The following is a 22,541-nucleotide window of genomic DNA, read 5'->3' as shown; positions in this document are numbered from 1 at the left end:
AAATCCTTCATGCTAGGCTTTAGCAGTATGTGAATTCAGAACTTCCAGTTGTACAACCTGGGTTTAGAAAAGGCAGAGGAACCAGAGATCAAATTGCCAACGTCTGTTGGATCATGGAGAAAGCAAGAGAATTCCGGAAAAACATCTACTTCTGCTTCATTGATTATGCTAAAATCTATGACTGTGTAGATCACAACAAACTGTGGAAAATGCTTAAGAAATGGGAGTACCAGACCACCTCACCTGTCTCCTGAAAAACCTGTATGCAGGTCAGAAAGTTGCAGTTAGAATTTTACATGGAACAACTGACTGGTTCAAAATTGGGAAAGGAATATGTCAAACCTCCTTGTCACCCTGCTTATTTAACTTATAAGCAGAGTACATCATGTGAAATGCCAAGATGAATCACAAACTGGAATAAAGATTGCTGGGAGAAATACCAACAACTCAGATATGCATATGATACCATTCTAATAATAAAAACTGAAGAGGAACTAAAGAGTCTCTTGATGAGGATGAAATCAGTTCAGTTCAGTTCAGTCACTGAGTTGTGTCCAACTCTTTGTGATTCCACGCCCTGCAGCACTCCAGGCTTCCCTGTCCATCACCAAATCCCAGACCTTACTCAAACTGATGTCCATTGAGTCAGTGATGCAATCCAACCATCTCATCCTCTATAGAACCCTTCTCCCTTGCCTTCAATCTTTCCCAGCATCAGGGTCTTTTCCAATGAAATGTCAGTTCTTCACAGCAGGTAGCCAAAGTATTGCAGTTTCAACTTCAGCGTCAGTCCTTCCAATGAATATTCAGGACTGATTTTCTTTAGGATGGGCTGGTTGGATCTCCTTGCAGTCCAAGGGACTCTCAAGAGTCTTCTCCAACACCACAATACAAAAGCATCAATTCTTCAGTGCTCAGCTTTCTTTATAGCCCAACTCTCATTTCTATATATGACTACCGGAAAACCCATAGCCTTGACTAGATGGACCTTTGTTGGCAAAATAATGTCTTTCCTTTTTAATATTCTGTCTAAGTTGGTCATATCTTTTCTTCCAAGAGCAAGCATCTTTTAATTTCAAGGCTGCAGGCACAATTTGCAGTGATTTTGGAGCCCCCCAAAATAAAGTCTGTCACTGTTTCCATTGTTTCCCCATCTATCTGCCATGAAGTGATGGGACCAGATGACATGATCTTATTTTTCTGAATGTTAAGTGTTAAGCCAACTTTATACTCTCTTCTTTCACTTTCATCAAGAGGCTCTTTAGTTCTTCGCTTTCTGCCATAAGGGTGGTGTCATCTGCGTATCTGAGGTTACTGATATTTCTCCCAGCAATATTGATTCCAGCTTGTGTTTCATCCAATCCAGCATTTCTCACGATGTACTCTGCATATAAATTAAATAAGCAGGGTGACAATATACAGCCTTGACATACTCCATTCCCGATTTGGAACAGTCTGTTGTTCCATGTCCAGTTCTAACTGTTGCTTCTTGACCTGCATACAGATTTCTCAGGTCAGGTGGTCTGGTATTCCCATCTCTTGAGGAATTTTCCACAGTTTGTTGTGGTCCACAGAGTCAAAAGCCTTGGCATAGTCAATAAAGTAGAAGTAGATGTTTTTCTGAAACCCTCTTGCTTTTTTGATGATCCAATGGATGTTGGCAATTTGATCTCTGGTTCCTCTACCTTTCTAAATACAGCTTGACCATCTGGAAGTTCATGCTTCACATACTGTTGAAATCCTGGCTTGGAGAATTTTGAGCATTACTTTGCTAGCATGTGAAATGAGTACGACTGTGTGGTAGTCCAAACATTCTTTGGCATTGCCTTTCTTTGGGATTAGAATGAAAACTGACCTTTTCCAGTCCTCTGGCCCCTGCTGAGTTTACCAAATTTGCTGGCATATTGAGTGCAGCACTGGAATTCCGTCACCTCCTCTAGTTTGTTCGTAGTGATGCTTCCTAAGACCCACTTGACTTCGCATTCCAGGATGTCTCCTCTAGGTGATACACCATCGTTGTTATCTGGGCCATGAAGATTTTTTTTTTTTTTTGTATAGTTCTCCTGTGTATTCTTGCAACCTCTTCTTAATATCTCCTGTTTCTGTTAGATCCATACCATTTCAGTCCATTTTGTGCCCATTTTTGCATGAAAGGTTCCCTTGGTATCTCTAATTTTCTTGAAGAGATCTCTAGTCTTTCCCATTCTATTGTTTCTTCTATTTCTTTGCATTGATCACTGAGGATGGCTTTCTTATCTCTCTTTACTTTCTTTCGAACTCTGAATTCATATGGGAGTATCTTTCATTTTCTCCTTTGCCTTTTGCGTATTTTCTTTTCTCAGCTATTTATAAGGCCTCCTTGGACAACAATTTTGCCTTTTTGTATTTATTTTTCTTGGGGATGGTCTTGATCCCTGCCTCTTGTATAATGTCATGAACCTCTGTCCATAGTTCTTCAGGCCCTCTGTCTATCAGATCTAATCCCTTGAATCTATTTCTCACTTCCACTGTATAATCATAAGAGATTTGATTTAGGTCACACCTGAACGTTCTAGTGGTTTTCCTACTTTCTTCAGTTCAAGTCTGAATTTGGCAATAAGGAGTTCATGATCTGAGCTACAGATAGTTCCTGGTCTTGTTTTTGCTGACTGTGTAGAGTTTCTCCACCTTTGGCTGCAAAGAATACAGTCAATCTGATTTCGGTATTGACCACCTGGTGATGTCCATGTGTAGAGTCTTCTCTTATGTTGTTGGCAGAGGTTGTTTGCTATGACCAGTGCATTCTCTTGCCAAAACTCTGTTAGCCTCTGACCTGCTTCGATTTGTACTGCAATGACAAACTTGCCTGTTACTCCAGGTATCTCATTACTTCCTACTTTTGCATTCCAGTCCCATATAATGAAAATGACATCTTTGCATTTTAGTTGTTGAAAGTCTTGTAGGTCTTCACAGAACTGTTCAACTTCAGCTTTTTCAGCACTACTGTTAGGGGCATAGACTTGGATTACTGTGATATGGAATAGTTTGCCTTGGAAATGAACAGAGGTCATTCCATCATTTTTGAGATTAGATCCAAGTACTGCATTTTGGACTCTTGTTGACTAAGATGGCTACTCCATTTCTTCTAATGGATGAAATAGGAGAGTGAAAAAGCTGTCTTGAATCACAGCATCTAGTCCCATTACTTCATGGCATCAGAAGGGGGAAAAGTAGAAACAGTGACAGATTTTATTTTCTTGGGATCCAAAATCACTCAGACTGTGACTGCAGTCATAAAATTAAAAGACACTTGTTCCTTGAAAGAAAAGCTATGACAAACCTATATAGCACATTAAAAAGCAGGGACATTACTTTGACGACAAAGATTCCTATAGTTAAATCTATGGTTTTTCCAGTAGTTATGTACAGATATGACAGTTGGACCATAAAGAGTGCTGAGTGCTGAAGAATTGATGCTTTTGAATTGTGGTGTTAGAGAAAACTCTTGAGAGTGCCTTGGTCTGCAAGGAGATCAAACCAGTCAGGCTTAAAGGAAATTAATCCTAAAGGAAGGACTGAAGCTGAAGCTGAAGCTCAGGTACTTTAGCCACCTGATGCCAATAGCCTACTCATTGGAAAATACCCTGATGGTAACAAAGACCGAAGGCATAAGGAGAAGAGGGTGACAGAAGATGAGATGGTTTGAGGGCATCACCAACTCAATGCACATGACTTTGAGCAAACTCTGGGAGATTGTGGAGGGCAGTGGAGCCTGTTGTGCTGAAGTCCATTGGGGTGGAAAGAGTCAGACATGACTTGGCAACTGAACAGCAACAAAATTATACATACTATTTTCCAAACAATATAGGTAATTAAGATATTTTCCAAGCAGTGAGACATTTTGCATAGGAACCATGACATTCCTATAATGCTAAAAGAACAGATAGTAACTTTTTCTAGGCAAAAACTGTTGGTAAAGAATAAGAATAGGTAAATCTTTTATATAATGGATGACAATTAAAATTGTTACAATTCCAATTATCATAAGTATATAAAAATGATTATGCATGTCCTTTTCAAATTAAATAGATTATTATTTAATCAGATCAGTGTGGAAATTTGTAATTCTAACTTTTTGTATATAAAATAGCAATTAGATTTCTGATTTGATGATTTCCTAAATAAAAAGGGTTTATAGGATGTATACTTGGGAAATAGATTGGCTTGGAGGGCCAAGTATTGGTGGATCACTCTGGTTGAAGGTACAGATCATTTGTCTCAAAACTTTCCATATTTCTCCTACATGCACACAGACTCTGTGTGCGTGTGCGTGTGTGTGTGTGTGTGTGTGTGTGTGTGTGTGTGTGTTTTACTGTGTGTTTAAGTCACCATTTCATTTTTGCAAACTGTATAATATTTTTAAGATACTTATGGAGGGGAAAGTTCTAAAGGCCTTACGTATTTAGCTTGGTCCTTCAATATCAGTTTCCAAAGAGTCAGATGATATAATGGAATTTAGCATTCATAGCTACTCTGATGCAGCTATTTAGAGAATTAATTTCTCCTAAAAATCTGGCTGTCATATATCTTACACAATGGGCAGCCAGCCCTAATTAGATGATATTGGGAAAAATTTTTTTGAAATTGTATTTAAATTTTGTGTGTAGAAGAAAACGAAGTGCATTTAAGCTTGTGTTTTCTGCCCGTGAGCACCTGAGGGGAAATTTAGTTCCCATAATTATGATTCCCTGACAGCTAATTCATCAGATAATGTTTTATGTGCTATTTAATGTTCACTAAGTCTTAGGAGTCTATTCACCTTTTAAAGTTTTTCTCTTCTGAACCAATAGCATATTTTGCCAAGCTTAGAATCTAACTAGTTTTTAAAAAGCTTACACTCATTTGACAATCGGAATTCACTGAATTTGAGTTGAATTCAATGAAAGTATTTTGTTATCATTTACTTAGGCTAGTACATAGAAAATATGGAATGTATTCCAACAAATTTACAAAAAGCTAAAAATCAGTTTGAATAGCAATGCTATCTAAATTTGGTGATAAGATTGAGTTTATTATTTTTCTACAAAGTTAATCTAAGCAGTACAGAGTAATAGATGAGGCCAACTTCAGGAATTATTAGCAGAAGGGAAGGTGGTAAATTCCATTAATTTAACAAGCATTCATTGATATTTACATTACAAAGATTCAAAGATTTATGTGTATCCTGCCTTCAAAGCACTTACATTTGAGTAGCAGAGCAATATACATAAACAAATACTTAGGCTTTCCAGGTGGCACTAGTGGAAAAGAACTTGCCTGCAAATACAGGAGACATGAGACCCAGTTTGGATCCCTGGGTTGGGAAGATCCCCTGAAGAAGGGCATGACAATCCACTCCAGCATTCTTGCCTGAAGAATCTCATGGACAGAGGAGCCTGGCAGGCTACAGTCCATGGGGTCACAGACAGTCGGACAAGACTGAAACAACTTAGCATGCATATATGCAAAATACATTGTAAGTAAACTGACTGAACTACATGCAGAGAGCAACACAGGAGAAAGTGACGGCCTCTCTTAGAGTCAGCAGATTTATACAAGACAATGTGCAGTTTCTTCCTTACTATCATTTATGCTTTTTAAGTATGCAATAAAGCAATACTTTGTAAGTATCAATATACCTCATTTGTGCAAAGGAAACTAAAGGAAAGGGGGTTTTCTCCAGAGACTGTTGTACCAGGACAAAAACAGGATGGTGCTGTGGTAGCTAAGTTGAAAGACTTCAATGATAAGGTGAAAACTAGGAAGATAGAATGGGAACACGCTTGTTCAGGTCCCTCCTGTCATTGGTAATTTTCCTTCTATATGTCCCTACTAAAAATTTCAGAAAGACAATGGTAAGAAAAAATGCTTATTTTTAATAAGGATGAGGAAACTAAATACTTAGCATCAAAAACTTAAACAAGGTCTACATTTAATAACTTACCTGCTGACTCTAGGATGGACTTGGAATAATGAACAATAACTACCTATATCTTAGTTGTTGTGATTTAAAGGCTTCAAGGAAAATTAAAAATGGCTTTTCTTCTTCCTGTTTGTCCTTAAATGGTCAGAAATTATAGATGGTATAATACTTACATAAATTCTCCTTTTCCATTCCCCTCTTTCCTTCTAAAACCAAGAATACTACTTATCAGTGAAGAGGAACACGAAACACACACACACACACACACACACACACACACACACACACACACACACACACACACACACACACAACCAGGAAAGGTTTTGGACAAGGGAAAATTCATGTGGCAACTTGGATGAAATTTGTCTTATTTTCATGCCTCTCTTAACTTTAGATTCTATTTCAAGAAATAAAACTCTTTTGTTAATTTAGATTTCTGACTGCTGTGCTGGTTTTATTTAGTGTTTCTCTTGAGCATACACAAGACAGTGGTCTTAATTACTTTATTTTGACAACAAATGCAATAAAGATGAAAATTTATGGATTATGTCTGTATTAAAACAGAGCCATGAAAATAGATATTTCTGATGAAACTTTTCAAACAGTGATTGACAAAGGTTAGCCATCTACAAAGAAGATTTAGATTAAGACTATAAAAAGCTTTCTTGTGGAATTACCAACTGTTACGAAGTGTAAAAGGAATTAAATCTGTCAATCCAAAGAGGGTTGAGATGGCAATGCATGTGAATATTTAAGAGTTGAAAAATTGCAAGTAAGTATTTGCAAGTAGAAAATGCAAGTTAGGAAATCTGTAATATATGAGACAAAATCAAAAAACGTATTTATATACACAAATATTTAGGAGCACCTATCATGTGCTTAGTAAGGGGATAAGGATGTTAACATTTGGAGCAGACATGAAAATGCTGATGTAACAGGTTGTATTTTCCAAACCCTGCTACAATATCTCACCAAGCATTCTCTTCCTAAAATATGACTTTGCCACTGTTTCTGTCATCAAAAAGTGAAGTCTAGTCTCCCTTTTGTGGAATTTCAGGAGGCTTGTACTACTGGTGAAGTAACACTATGTGATATCCAAGGCGAGGTCATTAAAGCTAAGTGGTATGGCTTCCACCTGGTGTTCTTAGGACCCTTGCCTTGGTGTTCTGAGCCATTACATAAACAGAATGCATCTCTTAAAGTCATCACATTATGAGCAATTCTAAACTATGATGGGGAAACCACATGAAGACACTCTGAGACTTCAGAGAGAGAGGAGAGGGAGAGGGTCAGCTTTAGCATTTCACTATCCTAGTTTCTGCTGCCTTCTAACTGCATAAAAGATCTCATCCAGAAGTGCCCAGCCAAGCATTCCCCAAATTCCTCAAGCAGGGAATTAAGACATCAGTATACCAAGATGTGTGAAATAGTGCTCAAGCAGGACGTTGAATGAACTTTATAGGTAAGAAGAAAGGTATGAAATCACTTTCTTAGGTGAAATCAATTTAAGCTGTCATCTTAGAAGGCTATAGAAAGAAGAGTAAATTACATCCAAAATAAGTAGAAGAAAGAAGAGGGAAATGTTCAGTGAAGCAAAATCTGACACATCAAGAAGTCTAAAAGTTAATGTAATTAATAAATTAATGAATAGTTACTAAAGTTGTTAAACTTCTAAGCTAGACTGATCAGAAAAAGTCACAAATTCATAAACAACAGGACGGAATGAAGAGACATCACTATGGATCATACGTTAAAAAAAGGAAGATTGTAAGAAGATTTAGTGAAGAAGGTTATACTAACACATTTGCAAGTTAGATGAAATAGGTGAATTCGTGTAAAGCATAATTTACCAAAACTCACAAAAGAAGAAAAGAAGAAAGCTGAACAGCCCAATTCAACTAAAGTAATTGACTTCATTATGAAAGCCTTCACACAAAGAAAACTCCAGACCCAGATGGATACACCAGTGAGTATTTTCAAACCAAGGAAGACATGACATCTATCTACAGAAACTCTTATATAAAATAGGAAACAGACCACAATCAAATTTATTTTATGAGGTCAACATACCAGATGTTAAAGCCTGACAAGGACAGGAAGAAAAATATTGCCTATAGACTTATAACATGAACATAGAAAATACCTAAGAAAGGCATTAACAAATCTAATGTAGCAACATGTAAAATGGTATATGCAATCCAACAAACTCTATTATGCAAAGCTGTACAACATTCAAAAATCAATTAATGCAATTCACCAATTAGTATAATAATAGAAGAAAATGTTATGATCATATCTATAGAGACTTAAAAAGCTTTTGATAAAATGCAATATTTTCATTGATCAAAACTCTCAAATTATGGTGAGAAGCAATGTTTATTAATATTATAAAGACCACTTATGAAAATCCTATAAACAGCATCAAAATACCAGTGAAGTATTGAATATTTATCCTCTGTGATTAGGAACAATAAAAAGATGTCCACTCTTTCCAAATACATTCATCGTGTTCATGATCATTATCATCATCAACCATTCACCAACAACATTACATTGAAATTTTAAGCCAAAGAAAAAATAGTATTAATAACAGTAAAAAATGGAAAAAAACTAGTAATACCATTTTTATGTGCAGGAAATGGGATTGTGTAGTTAGAAAGCTTTATGAAAGCTTTAAAAGAGGACAACTAGACTACCGCATAAACTTAGCATAAGTGGCAGGATTCAAGCTCAATATATAAAAATAAACTAAACTCTACATACTAGCAAAAATTATTTTAAAAATAAATTTTTAAAATTACCACAACATTAATCATATAAAAATATTTAGCAGTTAATTAAAGCTGTCAAGTCGTCTTCACTGAAAACTACTAAGGGTTGCTGAAAAAAAAGGAGATCTAAATGAACTGAAATTCAGTATTGTTAAAATATCCAATCTCATCAAACTGACCTACAGACTGCAGCATGTCAGGCCTCCCTGTCCTCCAAATCAAAATCTTATCAAGCTTTTTTGAAGAAATAGGCATTTATACAGAAATAAAAGAAACAAAATGAGACTCTAAAAGAGAAGAACACTTTGAAGTACCTAAACTATCTGATTAAAAAGCTTATGTAAATTGCTCATCAGTGCAGTGTGGTGAGGGTGGAAGGTTTACACACACAAACATAAATGCATATTTGTGAGAGAAAAGAGAAAAGAGTTCCAGCTAAAGCTCACATGTGTATGTTCAAATGTCCACTAAGTCATCAGGAGAGTTCAATGTGAAAATCAAAGTCTATTTAATATACTGTGTTAAAACAGGTAAGTTTATATTGAAAAAATGAACCATGACCCTTACCTCAGAATATACAAAATAAATAATTTGAGATGTAAGATACAACTAAATGTAAAAGCTAGAAAATATAGGAAGATATTTGCAAATCTGAGACAAAAATATTTTTAGATAAAATAAAAAAATAAATGAATCATAAAAAAATTAATTACCTGCACTTGATCAAAATTAGAAATTTCTGTTCATCCAAAATACATCACTTAAAAACAAGGACTAAGCAAGCCACACACTGGAAGGAAAATATTTACAAACATCTGACAAAATAGTCTTATCCAATATACATATGTATATTTACATATACATATACATAGTAAATTCCAAGGAATAAACTGAAGACAATTTAATAAAAATGAGAAAATGACTTGAAGTTCCACTTAGTGAAACAGAATGTAAGGTTAACCAATGCATATTTGAAGTGATGTTTAACATCGTAAATCATCAAAAAATGCAAATTAAAAACACAATGAGATACTGCTAAACATCCATCAAAAAGGCTAATTTTTAAAAGACTGGTGATATCAAATATAGATGCAAACATTCTCAACAAAATATTAGCAAACAGAATCTAACAATGCATTAAAAGGATCACAAACCATGACAAAGTGGGATTTATCCCAAGAATGCAAGGATCCTTTGGTATATGCAAATCAATCAATGTAGTATACCATATCAACAAATTAAAGAGTAAAAACCATATGATTATCTCAATAGATGCAGAAAAACTTGACAAAATTTAATATCTATGATAATAATAATAATTAAAAAAAACTCCAGAAAGTGGGTGTAGAGGAAATTACCTCAACATAATAAAGGTCATATATGACAAATCCAAAGCAAATATTCTCAGTGGTGAAAAACTGAAAGCATTTCCTTTAAGATCAGGAAAATGAGAAGGACGTCCACTTTCACCACTATTATTCAACATAGTTTTGGAAGTCCTAACCATAGCGCTCAGGGGAGAAAAAGAAATAAAAGGAACCCAAATTGGAAAAGAAGTAAAACCATCACTGTTTGCAGATACTATACACAGAAAATACTAAAGATGCTACCAGAAAACTATTAGAGCTCATTAATAGATTTGGTAAAGTTGTAGGATACAAAACATACGTAAAAATCTCTTGCATTCCTATACACTAACAACAAAAGATTCAGAAAGAGAAATTAAGGAAACAATCCATTTACCATTGCACCAAGATGAATAAAACACCTGGGAATAAATCTATCTAAGGAGGCAAAAGACATGTACTCAGAAAATTAGAAGATACTGATGAAAGAAATAAAAAATGGCACAAACGTGGAGAGGCATACCTTATTCTTGAATTGGAAGAATTAATATTGTCAAAATGACTATACTACCTGAAACAATCTACAGATTCAATGAATCTCTATCAAATTACCTGTGGCACTTTTCACAGAATTAGAACAAAATTTGTGTTTCCATAAAAATTCTAAAAAGACCCCAAATGGGCAAAGCAATTTTGAGAAAGAAAAAAAGCTGGAAGGCTCAGGTTTTCTGACTTCAGACTATACCACAAAGCTACAGTAATCAAAACAGTATGGTACTGGCACAAAAAACAGAAATATAAATCAATGAAATAGGATAGAAAACCTAGAGAGAGACCCATACGCCTATAGTTACCCAATCTATGACAAAGCAGGCGAGAATATACAATGGAGGAAAGACAGCCTCTTTGATAAGCAGCACTGGGAAAACTGGACAGCTACATGTAAAAGAATGAAATTAGAAAATTCCCTAATATCATATACAAAAATAAACTCAAAACAGATTAAAGACCTAAATATAAGGCCAGACACTATAAAACACAGAGGAAAACATAGGTAGAACACTGTTTGTCATAAATAGTAGCAAGATGTTTCTTGATACACCTCCTAGAGGAATGAAAATAAAAACAAAAATAAACAGATGAGGTCTAATAAAGCTTAAAGCTTTGGCACAGAAAGGAAACCATAAACAAAATGGGAAGACAACCCAAAGAGTGGGAAAAAATATTTGCAAATGAAGCCATTGAAAAGGGATTAATCTCGAAAATATATAAACATCTCAGGTAGCTCTATGTCCCCCCCAAAAGACCTAGTCAAAATGGACAGAAGATCTAAATAAGCATTGCTCTAAAGAAGACGTACAGATGGCCTAAAAGCACATGAAAAAATGCTCAACATGACTAACGTGGAAGCAGTCTCAATGTCCATCAACAGAGGAATAAAGATGTGGTACACGTATACAGTGGAATAATATTCAGCCACAAAAAAGAACAAAATTAATGTCATTTGCAGCAACATGGATGGATCTAGAGGTTGTCATACTGAGTGAAGTCAAACACTGAAAGACAAATATCATATGATGTCACTTGTATGTGGAATCTAAGGAAAAGAGTTCAAATGAACTTATTTACAAAATAGAAGTAGAATGAGGATGTTACTTATGATACTTATGTTACAAGTGGATAAGGGAGAGAGGGATTAATTGGGAGATTGGAATTGACATATACATACTACAATATATAAAATAGATAACTAACAAGAACCTACTGTAAAGCACAGTACAGGGTACTATAACTACACTCTATAATGAGCTATATGGGAAAAGACTAAAAAAAAAAAAAAAAATAAGAGTGGGTATATGTATATGTATAACAGACTCGGTTTGCTGTACACCTGAAACTAATGCAACATTGCAAATCAACTATACTTCAATAAAAATTGAAAAAAAAATTAAAGAGAGACCAGTCAGCATGAACGCACCCTTCTCTACTTCTGTTAAGCTGAATGGGTTCAGGGATAGAGTAGATGGAAAATCTGTTTTAAACATGAGTGTTGTTCAGTTGCAAAGTCATGTCTGACTCTTGTGACACCATGGACTGTAGCCAGCTGGGCTCCTCTGTCCATGGGATTTATCAGGCAAGAATACTGGAGTGAGTTGCCATTTCCTTCTCAAGAGGATCCTCCTGATCCAGGGATTGAACCTGCGTTCCATTTCCTGCATTGGCAGGTAAATTCTTCACCATTGAGCCATCAGGGAAGCCCCTTAAACATGAATACCCTAGTACATATATTTTTGCTAATTGATTAGAGTATACACTTAAAATAAATTATCAGAAACAAAATCACTGGGTTAAAAATATGTACAACACAAATAACATTTCTCCCAGACCAATGCAGAAACTATTTTGCTTTTCTCACAAAGCCAAATATATCCTTTGGGTGATATTTAAAATTAGGTCCATGGGTAATCAAAGTCATGAAGAAAAGCCCCTGTCATCAATTCTGAATCATTCTGGAACAAATTTGTACAGCTATCACAAATAACTCTTAAATTGACTACAGATGTTTAGAGCCATAACTTATTGTTGAATAGATGAAACTAAATCATAAACCTGAGATTCAGACTACTTTTCAATGGTAGTAGTGATTTTTACAGAGTATATACATTATAAAATAGATAAAAATGTTCTTTATATATAATTATTTAATGCAGAAGTAGCTAACATCTTCTGTTTAAGTCTCCACACTCCCTGAAATTCAGTACTGCTTTAAAAGTGACATGGTTTGAAAATTTAAAGCAAATTCATCAGAGCACATTTACCTTGGCAAAATTCATGTTTGAAAATCATTGATGATCGAGTTGTATGCTGAGTTCATATTTCAATAAATAGCTCATTGGAAATAGAAACAAGTATATATATTTTAATGCGCTGCTGCGAAGTCACTTCAGTCGTGTCCGACTCTGTGTGACCCCATAGACGGCAGCCCACCAGGCTCCACCGTCCTTGGGTTTTAATGTGCACTGTCCGTCTAACTTCCTCTCTTCCAAGTTAGGCAATACTAAGAAGTTGGAAATCTTGAGGTTCTTTCCCTCTTTTTTGGTTTACATAACTATATTCAGTGGGTTTTCCTGGTGACTCAGTGGTAATGAATCTGCCTGCAATGCAGGAGACATGGGTTCAGTCCCTGGGTTGGGAAGATCCTTAGAGAAGGAAATGGCAACCTACTCCAGTATTCTTGCCTGGGAAATCTCATAGACAGAGGAACCTGGTAGACTACAGTCCATGGGGTCACAAGAGTTGGACACAACTTAGTGACTAAACAACCACCACTACAACTGTATTCAGTATCATTATATTTTTCCAAAATAAAGAAGCAGTTACAGCAGTTACATGAGAAAAATTTGTAATTTCTGTTCCTCTTCTTAATATTCCTAATTTCTAAATAAATTTAGTAGAATTTGCTTAACTTGACATTTGAAATTATCTAAAATTTTCTTCCTTTATCTTTACAGTTTTAAACCTACTTTTAACCTTTCTTTTTTTACTGTTTGGCTTGAGTCTGAATAAAAAGATTCATATTGGGACCACACTTATGTCCCTTCCCTTTGTAAAGTTTACAAGTTCAATGTTTCGCAAAACAGAACAAGGACTTAGTAAGTCAACATAAGATTGTTATTTTAAGGCCAGATTTTAAGAAATAGACAGTAACTGAAATAACTGTCTAACACAAACTCACTAGGATGTCTGTTACTCTGTTAGTGATCTGTCATAACACTTATTTTGTAAAACAATGAAAGAGAAATTCATGAGAATCATTACAGAGAAATAAATTCTATTGTTTGAGAGTTGATGATGTCTACAATCCAGATAGGTGTCATACACCTTTGAATACGTTGTGGCCATCTGAAAGTATTTGTGTGTTACTCCCAGAAGCATTCATAAAGGTCGTTTGTGGTGGCATATTTAATAATATTAATCTGGTGTTCTGCTGGCCAAGGTAAATTTCATGATAATCTCTATCCCATTACTTTTCTCTAAACCTAGTGCTTCCTTTTTATTGGGTTGGCCAAAAAGTTTGTTCAGGTTTTTCCATATGACATTGTATGGAAAAACCCCAAAGGACCCTTTGGTCAACTCAATAATTGACCCTCAGCATGAAACATAAATAATGCTAGGTAACTATTCGTTAAGAATTAGTTTAAAAAGTCTTTAAAAGCCAAAGTTCGTAGTAGGACACTCACAGGGCAACTATGCATTTTGCCTCTGGCACTGCTTCATAGAGTGCTGCTGATGAAAGACTTTAGACAACAGCAATTCACCTACCTGCTTTCCCTACAGCAGCATGATGGATGCAAAGTTCATCTGTCATTGACACAGGTGTCCTTTTTCTTTTTCATTTGCAACCTGCCTGAACTAGGTATACTAGGTCACTTGTCATTCTCTGTGACCATTTGTACAAGTAAACAGGGGTCTTTTTTTCAGAAGTAAATCTATATAAACTGTTGAAATCACTTCAATCTCTTAACAATCTCTTGTTAATTTTGGAAGTTTACATGGTAACATCCTTATAGATTTGTAGCAGATCGTTTTACGAGTGATAGCTTAAAATCTTTATGTTAACCTTCGCCAAAACTCCCCAATTTTTGCCTTATCTTTATAAAAGACAAAAAATCTGGGGAGAAAATAAAAAATGTACCTTTATACACACTGAATACCTGCTGTTATGCAAATTAAACAATGAGAAGCCTGGAAAAAAGAAAGCCTCTAGATCTGGTTTCAGAGGATATTAGGGTTGGTGAGACTGTTTCAGTTTGAATGACAGGTGGACCTCATTCTAATTCACACAGTGCAATGCTACAATCTTCTGTGCAAGGTCAGGAAATGGCATACAATGGAGTCACCTGAGAGAAACATTCATCTTTCCCTAAAGGCCACACTCTCTGTATTAAATAGTATTCCATTGTTAACAGTATCATAGTAAGGAGTAATCTAGAATTTATCAAGAATAGCTGTTTGCCTTTCTTTGCAAAGAAAAAAAGAAGTGTAATAGTGGATTTGATAATACACCAAAGAAAGGACCACAGCAATGAATTGAACTTGACCTGATTAGAGGACTCAATTCCAGCTACAATTTTTCTTTTAGAAGAGGGAGGACAACCCTGCTGACTCAGTGGTAAAGAATCCGCCTACCACTGCAGGAAACACAGGTTTGATACCTGACCCAGGAAGATCCCACATGCCGCAGAGCAACTTAGCCCATGGGCCACAACTATTGAGCCTGTGGTCTAGGGCCTAGGAGCCGCAACTACCGAGCCTGTGTGCTGCACCAAGAGAAGCCACTGCAATGAGAGGCCTGGGCATCGCAACTAGAATGTAGCTCCTGCTCGCCACAACTAGAGAAAGCCTGCGCAGCAGCAAAGACCCAGTACAGTCAAAAATAAATAATTGAACAAAATTATTAAAAAAAAAAAAGAAGAAGAGGGAGAAAACAATACTTGTCCTTCTTGATATTATAGTGACACTATAAGGCAAGATAAAGAAAACCACCATAACAAAAGTGAAGCAGATATATTGACGCAATTGTTATGATCATTAGAGCAACGGAAAATGTATCCACAATACATGTGCACCAATTTGACTTAATTCTTTCTAAAGTTTACCTCAATTCTCTCCACATATATTTAAAGTGAAGATGATCTTGAACTTTTTCTGGAAAAATAGAAGCAAAAAAAGCATACTTGTAAAAAGCATAAAGGGAACTGTGGAGACTTACTGCAGTTTGGGGAACACATTCTCTTTCTGCCTTTATTCTGTGTTATAATTAAGTTAGGTTTTATTTACAGAAGATGTCAAGTGCCACTACACTTAAACTTGAAAATGTTTACTCTGTGAAATAGTCAGACATATATCAGCCATAGATAAGTTTCTATTTGGTCTTGACCTGAAAGATACTCTCAGGTGACAGTTTAGCTTTCTTTATCATCATCTGTTTGTTGAGTATTCATTAATTACAAGCTTCATTGTCATATCATTCTTTTAAGTAAAGATGTATGCAGAAAGGAGCTAAGAGCCAGTTGCTTCACTTTGGGGATTCTAGGGCCTGACAGCTTCAGCTATTACAGCAAGCTGAATGTTCCTAAAATAATAATATTAATTATAATTTTTAAACTCATCATAGCAATGATAGCATGATTATACTAAAATTATTTATAGCATGATTGCATTGAAAAAACAGAAAACTTTTCACCAGTAACTGTCACGTATCATATTTATTCACATTGTACTTAGATGTCTAGGTTTTGTAAAAAACATCAACAATAGAAAACACCCAAAATGAAAAAAAAAAAAATACTATACTCATACTGTAACAGAATTATTTGACTCTGATTTTTCCTGCCATCTGGTGGCAAGATCAAAACTCAGAGAATATATATTCAACCATATAAACAATGAACTCTTACTTTAAATCTTTTACCACTGTCAAAGCATGCTCAAATTAATTTTATATGATCCCAGTAATGGATTCAATACTGAGTAATTATATGTATTATATGTATAAACCAAATAAAAAGTGATTTTAATTATATTAACAAATAGCACATGATCTTTGAAACTATTACAATACAGTTAATAAGACTTTCTCAAAAATTAACAATTTAGCTGGCATCATATTCATATGTTGATAATACTTTTCATTTTATCGCACTGAATATTCACTACAAATTTAGTGGACAGTATGATACTATATTAGTTCCTTTTGATAGAGAATTAAATTTTATTAAAAGATGAAAGATATTTAAAGTAAGAATATGCTAGAAATATAAGAACTTTCATTCTTAATTTCTTAAATGTATATGGTGGGTTGGGACAAATATATTTTCCTGAAGATATTTAAAAATTCCAACAGGAAGTTTGAGATAAAAATAAATATAATTTTATATAAACATTGGTTACGATAAATACTTTGAATGCACTCCTTTCAAAGGAGAGTACAAAATGTATCTTAAAATAACCATTTCATTTAATATTTTACATCTCATTGAACAAATATATTTGAAATAACAGATTCTTATAATCTCTTTACAGAAACTTACAGATATAAGAGATGGTGTCATACGCTAAATGTTGAGTTCAGTAAGGCAATCTGAGCTAATGACAGCAACGGAAAATCAGTTCCCCACTTGAGGACAGTTTCTCCACAGGAGGACAGTTTTTTTTGTTTTTTTTTAAGATATAATCTCTGAACTTGCATGGTGAGCATTTTTCTTTACAAATTGGTCTGAGGCTTTTTATCAGTATATGTGTATATAATTTCAAAGAACAATCTTAAGTTTACTACTTAGAGTTTAGAACTAAACTTTGAGAATTTTCTTTTAAAAATGATAACTATAAACAACTTTAAAATGTTATGTTGTACTTTTATGAATTCCAAGACCACATCTTCTCTTCTTTGTATATAGGAGAAGGAAGAATTAGAAAAAGATTTGCACCAATGTTATAACCAAAATACACTCCAACTTTCATTCTAACGAGTATTCTTTCTTACCTAATTGGCAAGGGGCAATGGCTGAAATAGATTGTGAGACAGCTGAATGCTGATTCATGCAGGTCATTTGGATACATGTTCTGTCTATACAGCATAAACTGAAGTGGAAATTTGGCAGCTACCCAATTTATGTGATCCTTGACAATTCAGGTCTTAAAGTAGATTTAACACTTGTGAATGAGATGCTTAAATGTAAGGAAGTTTGAGATGATATTCTAAAATTATTTCATGTACTTCAAACTTGTTAAGTTCTGCTATGGGGGGAAAAGTACCTAAAAAAAGCAGAAAATATCCCCCTTTCTTATTTTTAATCCCCTATGCTTATAAAAGTTTCCCTGGTGGTTCAGACAGTAAAGCATCTGCATGCAATGTGGGAGACCTGGATTTGATCCCTGGGTCGGGAAGATCCCTGGAGAAGGAAATGGCAACCTACTCCAGTACTCTTGCCTGGAAAATTCCCTGGATGGAGGAGACTGGTAGGGTACAGTCTGTGGGATCGCAAAGAGTCAGACTCTGACTGACTGAGCAACTTCATTTACTTACTTATGTTTATAAATATATGCCTATGAAAGTAAATTAGATACTCAGACACCTAGGATTTTTGAGTCAAGTCAACTTGGGAACAGGAACATGGATAAACTCTCAATATGGTACATATCTATTATATTACACCATTTTGAAGGCCCAAAGAGATGTTCCATATTAATACAGGAGTCATTCATCAACTTTTTTGAGTATTTATGTGCCATACATTGTGATTAAGTAAATGACTAAGAAAGAACTATCAACTCTCAATCATTTAACTTTGATTTCAGTTCAGTTCAGATGCTCAGTCGTGTCCCACTCTTTGTGATCCCATGGACTGCAGCATGCCAGGCCTCCCTGTCAGTCACCAACTCCTGGAGTTTACTCAAACTCATGTCCATTGGGTCGGTGATACCATTCAACCAGCTCATCCTCTGGCAACCCCTTCTCCTCCAGTCTTCAATCATTTCCAGCATCAGGGTCTTTTCAAATGAGCCAGTTCTTCACATCAGGTGGTCAAAATATTGGAGTTTCAGCTTCAGCATCAGTCCTTCCAATAAATATTCAAGACTGACTTTCTTTAGGATGGACTGGCTGGATCTGCTTGCAGTCCAACGGACTCTCAAGAGTCTTCTCCAACACCACAGTTCAAAAGCATCAATTCTTCGGTGCTCAGCTTTCTTTATAGTCCAACTCTCACATCCATACATGACCACTGGAAAAACCATAGCTTTGACTAGATGGATCTTTGTTGGCAAAGTAATGTCTCTGCTTTTTAATATGCTGTCGATGTTGGTCATAACTTTTCTTCCAAGGAGCAAGCATCTTTTAATTTCATGGCGTCAGTCACCATCTGCAGTGATTTTGGAGCCCACCAAAATAAAATCTGTAACTGTTTCCATTGTTTCCACATCTATTTGCCATGAAGTGATGGAACCAGACGCCATGAACTTCGTTTTATAAATGTTGAGCTTTAAGCCAACTTTTTCACTCTCCTCTTTCACTTTCATCAAGAGGCTCTTTAGTTCTTCTTCACTTTCTGCCATAACGGTGGTGTCATCTGCATATCTGAGGTTATTGATATTTCTCCTGGCAATCTTGATTCCCAGTTCTGCTTCATCCAGCCCAGCATTTCTCATGATGTACTGTGCATATAAGTTAAATAAGCATGGTGACAATATACAGCCTTGAAATACTCCTTTTCCTATTTGGAACCAGTCTGTTGTTCCATGTCCAGTTCTAACTGTTGCTTCCTGACCTGCATACAGGTTTCTCAAGAGGCAGGTCAGGTGGTCTGGTATTCCCATCTCTTTCAGGATTTTCCACAATTTATTGTGATCCACACAGTCAAAGGCTTTGGCATAGTCAATAAAGCAGAAGTAGATGTTTTTCTGGAACTCTCTTGGTTTTTTTTGATGATTCAATGGATGTTGGCAACTCGATCTCTCGTTGCTCTGCCTTTTCTAAAGCCAGCTTGAATAGCTGGAAGTTCAGGGTTCACATACTGTTGAAGCTTGGCTTGGAGAATTTTGAGCAACACTTTGCTAGCCTGTGAGATGAGTGCAATTGTGCAGTAATCTGAGCATTCTTTGGCATTGCCTTCCTCTGGGATTTGAATGAAAACCAACTTTTTCCAGTTCTGTCACTACTGCTCAGTTTTCTAAATTTGCTGGCATATTGAGTGTAACACTTTCACAGCATCATCTTTTAGGATTTGAAATAGCTCAACTGGAATTCCATCACGTCTACTAGCTTTGCTCCCAGTGATGCTTCCTAAGGTCCACTTCACTTCACATTCCAGGATGTTTGGCTCTAGGTAAGTGATCACACCATCGTGATTATCTGTGTCATGAAGATCTTTTTTGCACAATTCTGTGTATTCTTGTCACTTCTTCTTAATATCTTCTGCTTCTGTTAGGTCCATAATTTTCTGTGCTTTATTGTGCCCATCTTTGCATGAAATGTCCCCTTAGTATCTCCAATTTTTTTGAACAGATCTCTAGTCTTTCCCATTCTATTGTTTCCCTATATTTGTTGGCACTGATCACTGAGGAAGGCCTTCTTATCTCTACTTGCTATTCTTTGGAGCTCTGCATTCAAATGGATATATCTTTCCTTCTCTAATCAAATGGATATATCTTTCCTTCTCTCCTTTGCTTTTTGCTTCTCTTCTTTTCACAGATATTTGTAAGGCCTCCTCAGCCAGCCATTTGCTTTTTTGCATTTCTTTTTCTTGGGGATGGTCTTGATCCCTGTCTCCTGTACAATTTCACGAACCTCCATCGATAGTTCATCAGGCACTCTGTCTATCCAATCTAGTCCCTTAAATCTATTTGTCACTTCCACTGTATAATCGTTAGGGATTTGATTTAGGTCATACCTGAATGGTCTAGTGGTTTTCCCTACTTTCTTCAATTTAAGTCTGATTTTGACATAAGGAATTCATGATCTGAGCCACAGTCTGCTCCTGGTCTTGTTTTTGCTGAATGTATAGAGCTTCTCCATCTTTGGCTGCAAAGAATATAATCAATCTATTTCGGTGTCGACCATCCGGTGATGTCCATGTGTAGAGTCTTCTCTTGTGTTGTTGGAAGAGGGTGTTTGCTATGACCAGTGTGTTCTCTTGGCAAAACTCTGTTAGCCTTTCCTCTGCTTCATTCTGTACTCCAAGACCAAATTTGCCTGTTACTCCAGGTGTTTGTTGACTTTCTACTTTTTCATTCCAGTCCCCTATAATGAAAATGATGTCTTTTGGGGGGTGTTAGTTCTAGAAGGTCTTGTAGGTCTTCATAGAACTGTTCAACTTCAGCTTCTTCAGCATTATTGGTCAGGACATAAAGTTGGATTACCATGATATTGAATGATTTGCCTTGGAAGTGAACAGAGATCATTCTGTCACTTTTGAGATTGCATCCAAGTACTGCATTTTGGACTCTTTTGTTTACTATGATGGCTAACTTTGATTTGGCTAGATATAAAATAACAAAAATTGTACCAGGGATAACTAAGAACCTAATGTCAACCAAGTAGAAAGATTTAAATTTTACAAATACTTAGTGTTTAATAACAACACTAATATATATATATATATATATATATATATATACACACCTGCATAGTTGTATTTTTATAGTAAAGCTTTTAAAAATCACTTCATGAATAAAATTCAGTTAAAAGCAAAAAATTTTTTTTTTCATACAGCTTATACAAATAACCATGATGTATTTGGCTTTACTTACATTAATATCTGTATTGTCACTTCAGTGTTTTGTCAAGGTATACAAACAGATCCCCATTTATACAATATGTTAGAAAGACTTATTTCCTACCCACTATGATGATAAAAACCTGAGGCTAATGGACCTAAGTGACTTGTCTAATGCCAGCTCTAAGGAATAAAACTGGGACAATCAAAACTCAGATCTCCAGATACCAGTTATACTGATCTGTGCATCTTATGTAAATAGGCATGAATTTTTGTATAAAAATAAGTGGGTTCTAATCTCAGTTTCACAAGTGAACACCTAATACCATTAAATAAATATGATGAACAAATGCCATCTCCACTGTGGAATGAAATATCAGAAAGGATGGAGAATAGAAAAGTGTCAATTTTCCATCTTTTCTTGAATCATTTATCCCTTAAGTACAGAATAATACTCTTTTTCCATTACATACAAATACATTCCTTATCTAGGTAGGGATGTTTGGCAATTTGTTAATTTCAAGTCTGCAGCTTTTCTGTTCTATCATGGGTGATCAAGATTTGAGAATAGGGCAGTCTAGGGCGCATGCTGATATTAGTTAATGGACCTCAGAGATCATGAAATACTTAACATTTAGAGGAGGATATTTGTTTTAGTAACTATGAAAAATCAAAAGTAGTGTCTACTTTATAAAATTTCAAGTAATTTAAATATGCACATGCGGGTACACACACAAACATTCAAATAACTTGAAATTTTGTAAGTAAATACTACTTTTGATTTTTCATAATTACTAAAAAAATTCTAATTGAATGTTTTTGCAACAATCTTTAAAAATAAAGGTAGAATATAGTTTTTTTAAAACAGTCATTTCTTCTAAATAAAGAAACAATCTCAAGTGTTCCTATTTGAATGGCTGATTGATATAAATGCTAGTTAACATCATAAACTGTTGAAGGTCCATTTGAGGTGTTCCAACTTGAGAATATCAAGATATTTGATTATAAATATGAAAAAACATGTTTCCAGCTAGTTCTCAATTTCTTCTCAAATATATTAGCAAATCAGTCATTGGGGGAAAATGCAACTATTGAGTCAATAATCCACTTATGTTCTATATTGATAGGAAATAAATAGATACATACATACAAAGGAATGTAATTGCAATGAGGGGAATCATCTTGGTGAGTGGCCTGGGCCTAA

Source organism: Giraffa tippelskirchi, chromosome 10, assembly GCF_054371585.1.
Source record: "Giraffa tippelskirchi isolate mGirTip1 chromosome 10, T2T-mGirTip1v1.2.pri, whole genome shotgun sequence".
Lineage (NCBI taxonomy): Eukaryota > Metazoa > Chordata > Mammalia > Artiodactyla > Giraffidae > Giraffa > Giraffa tippelskirchi.
This window is presented reverse-complemented; position numbering follows the sequence as displayed.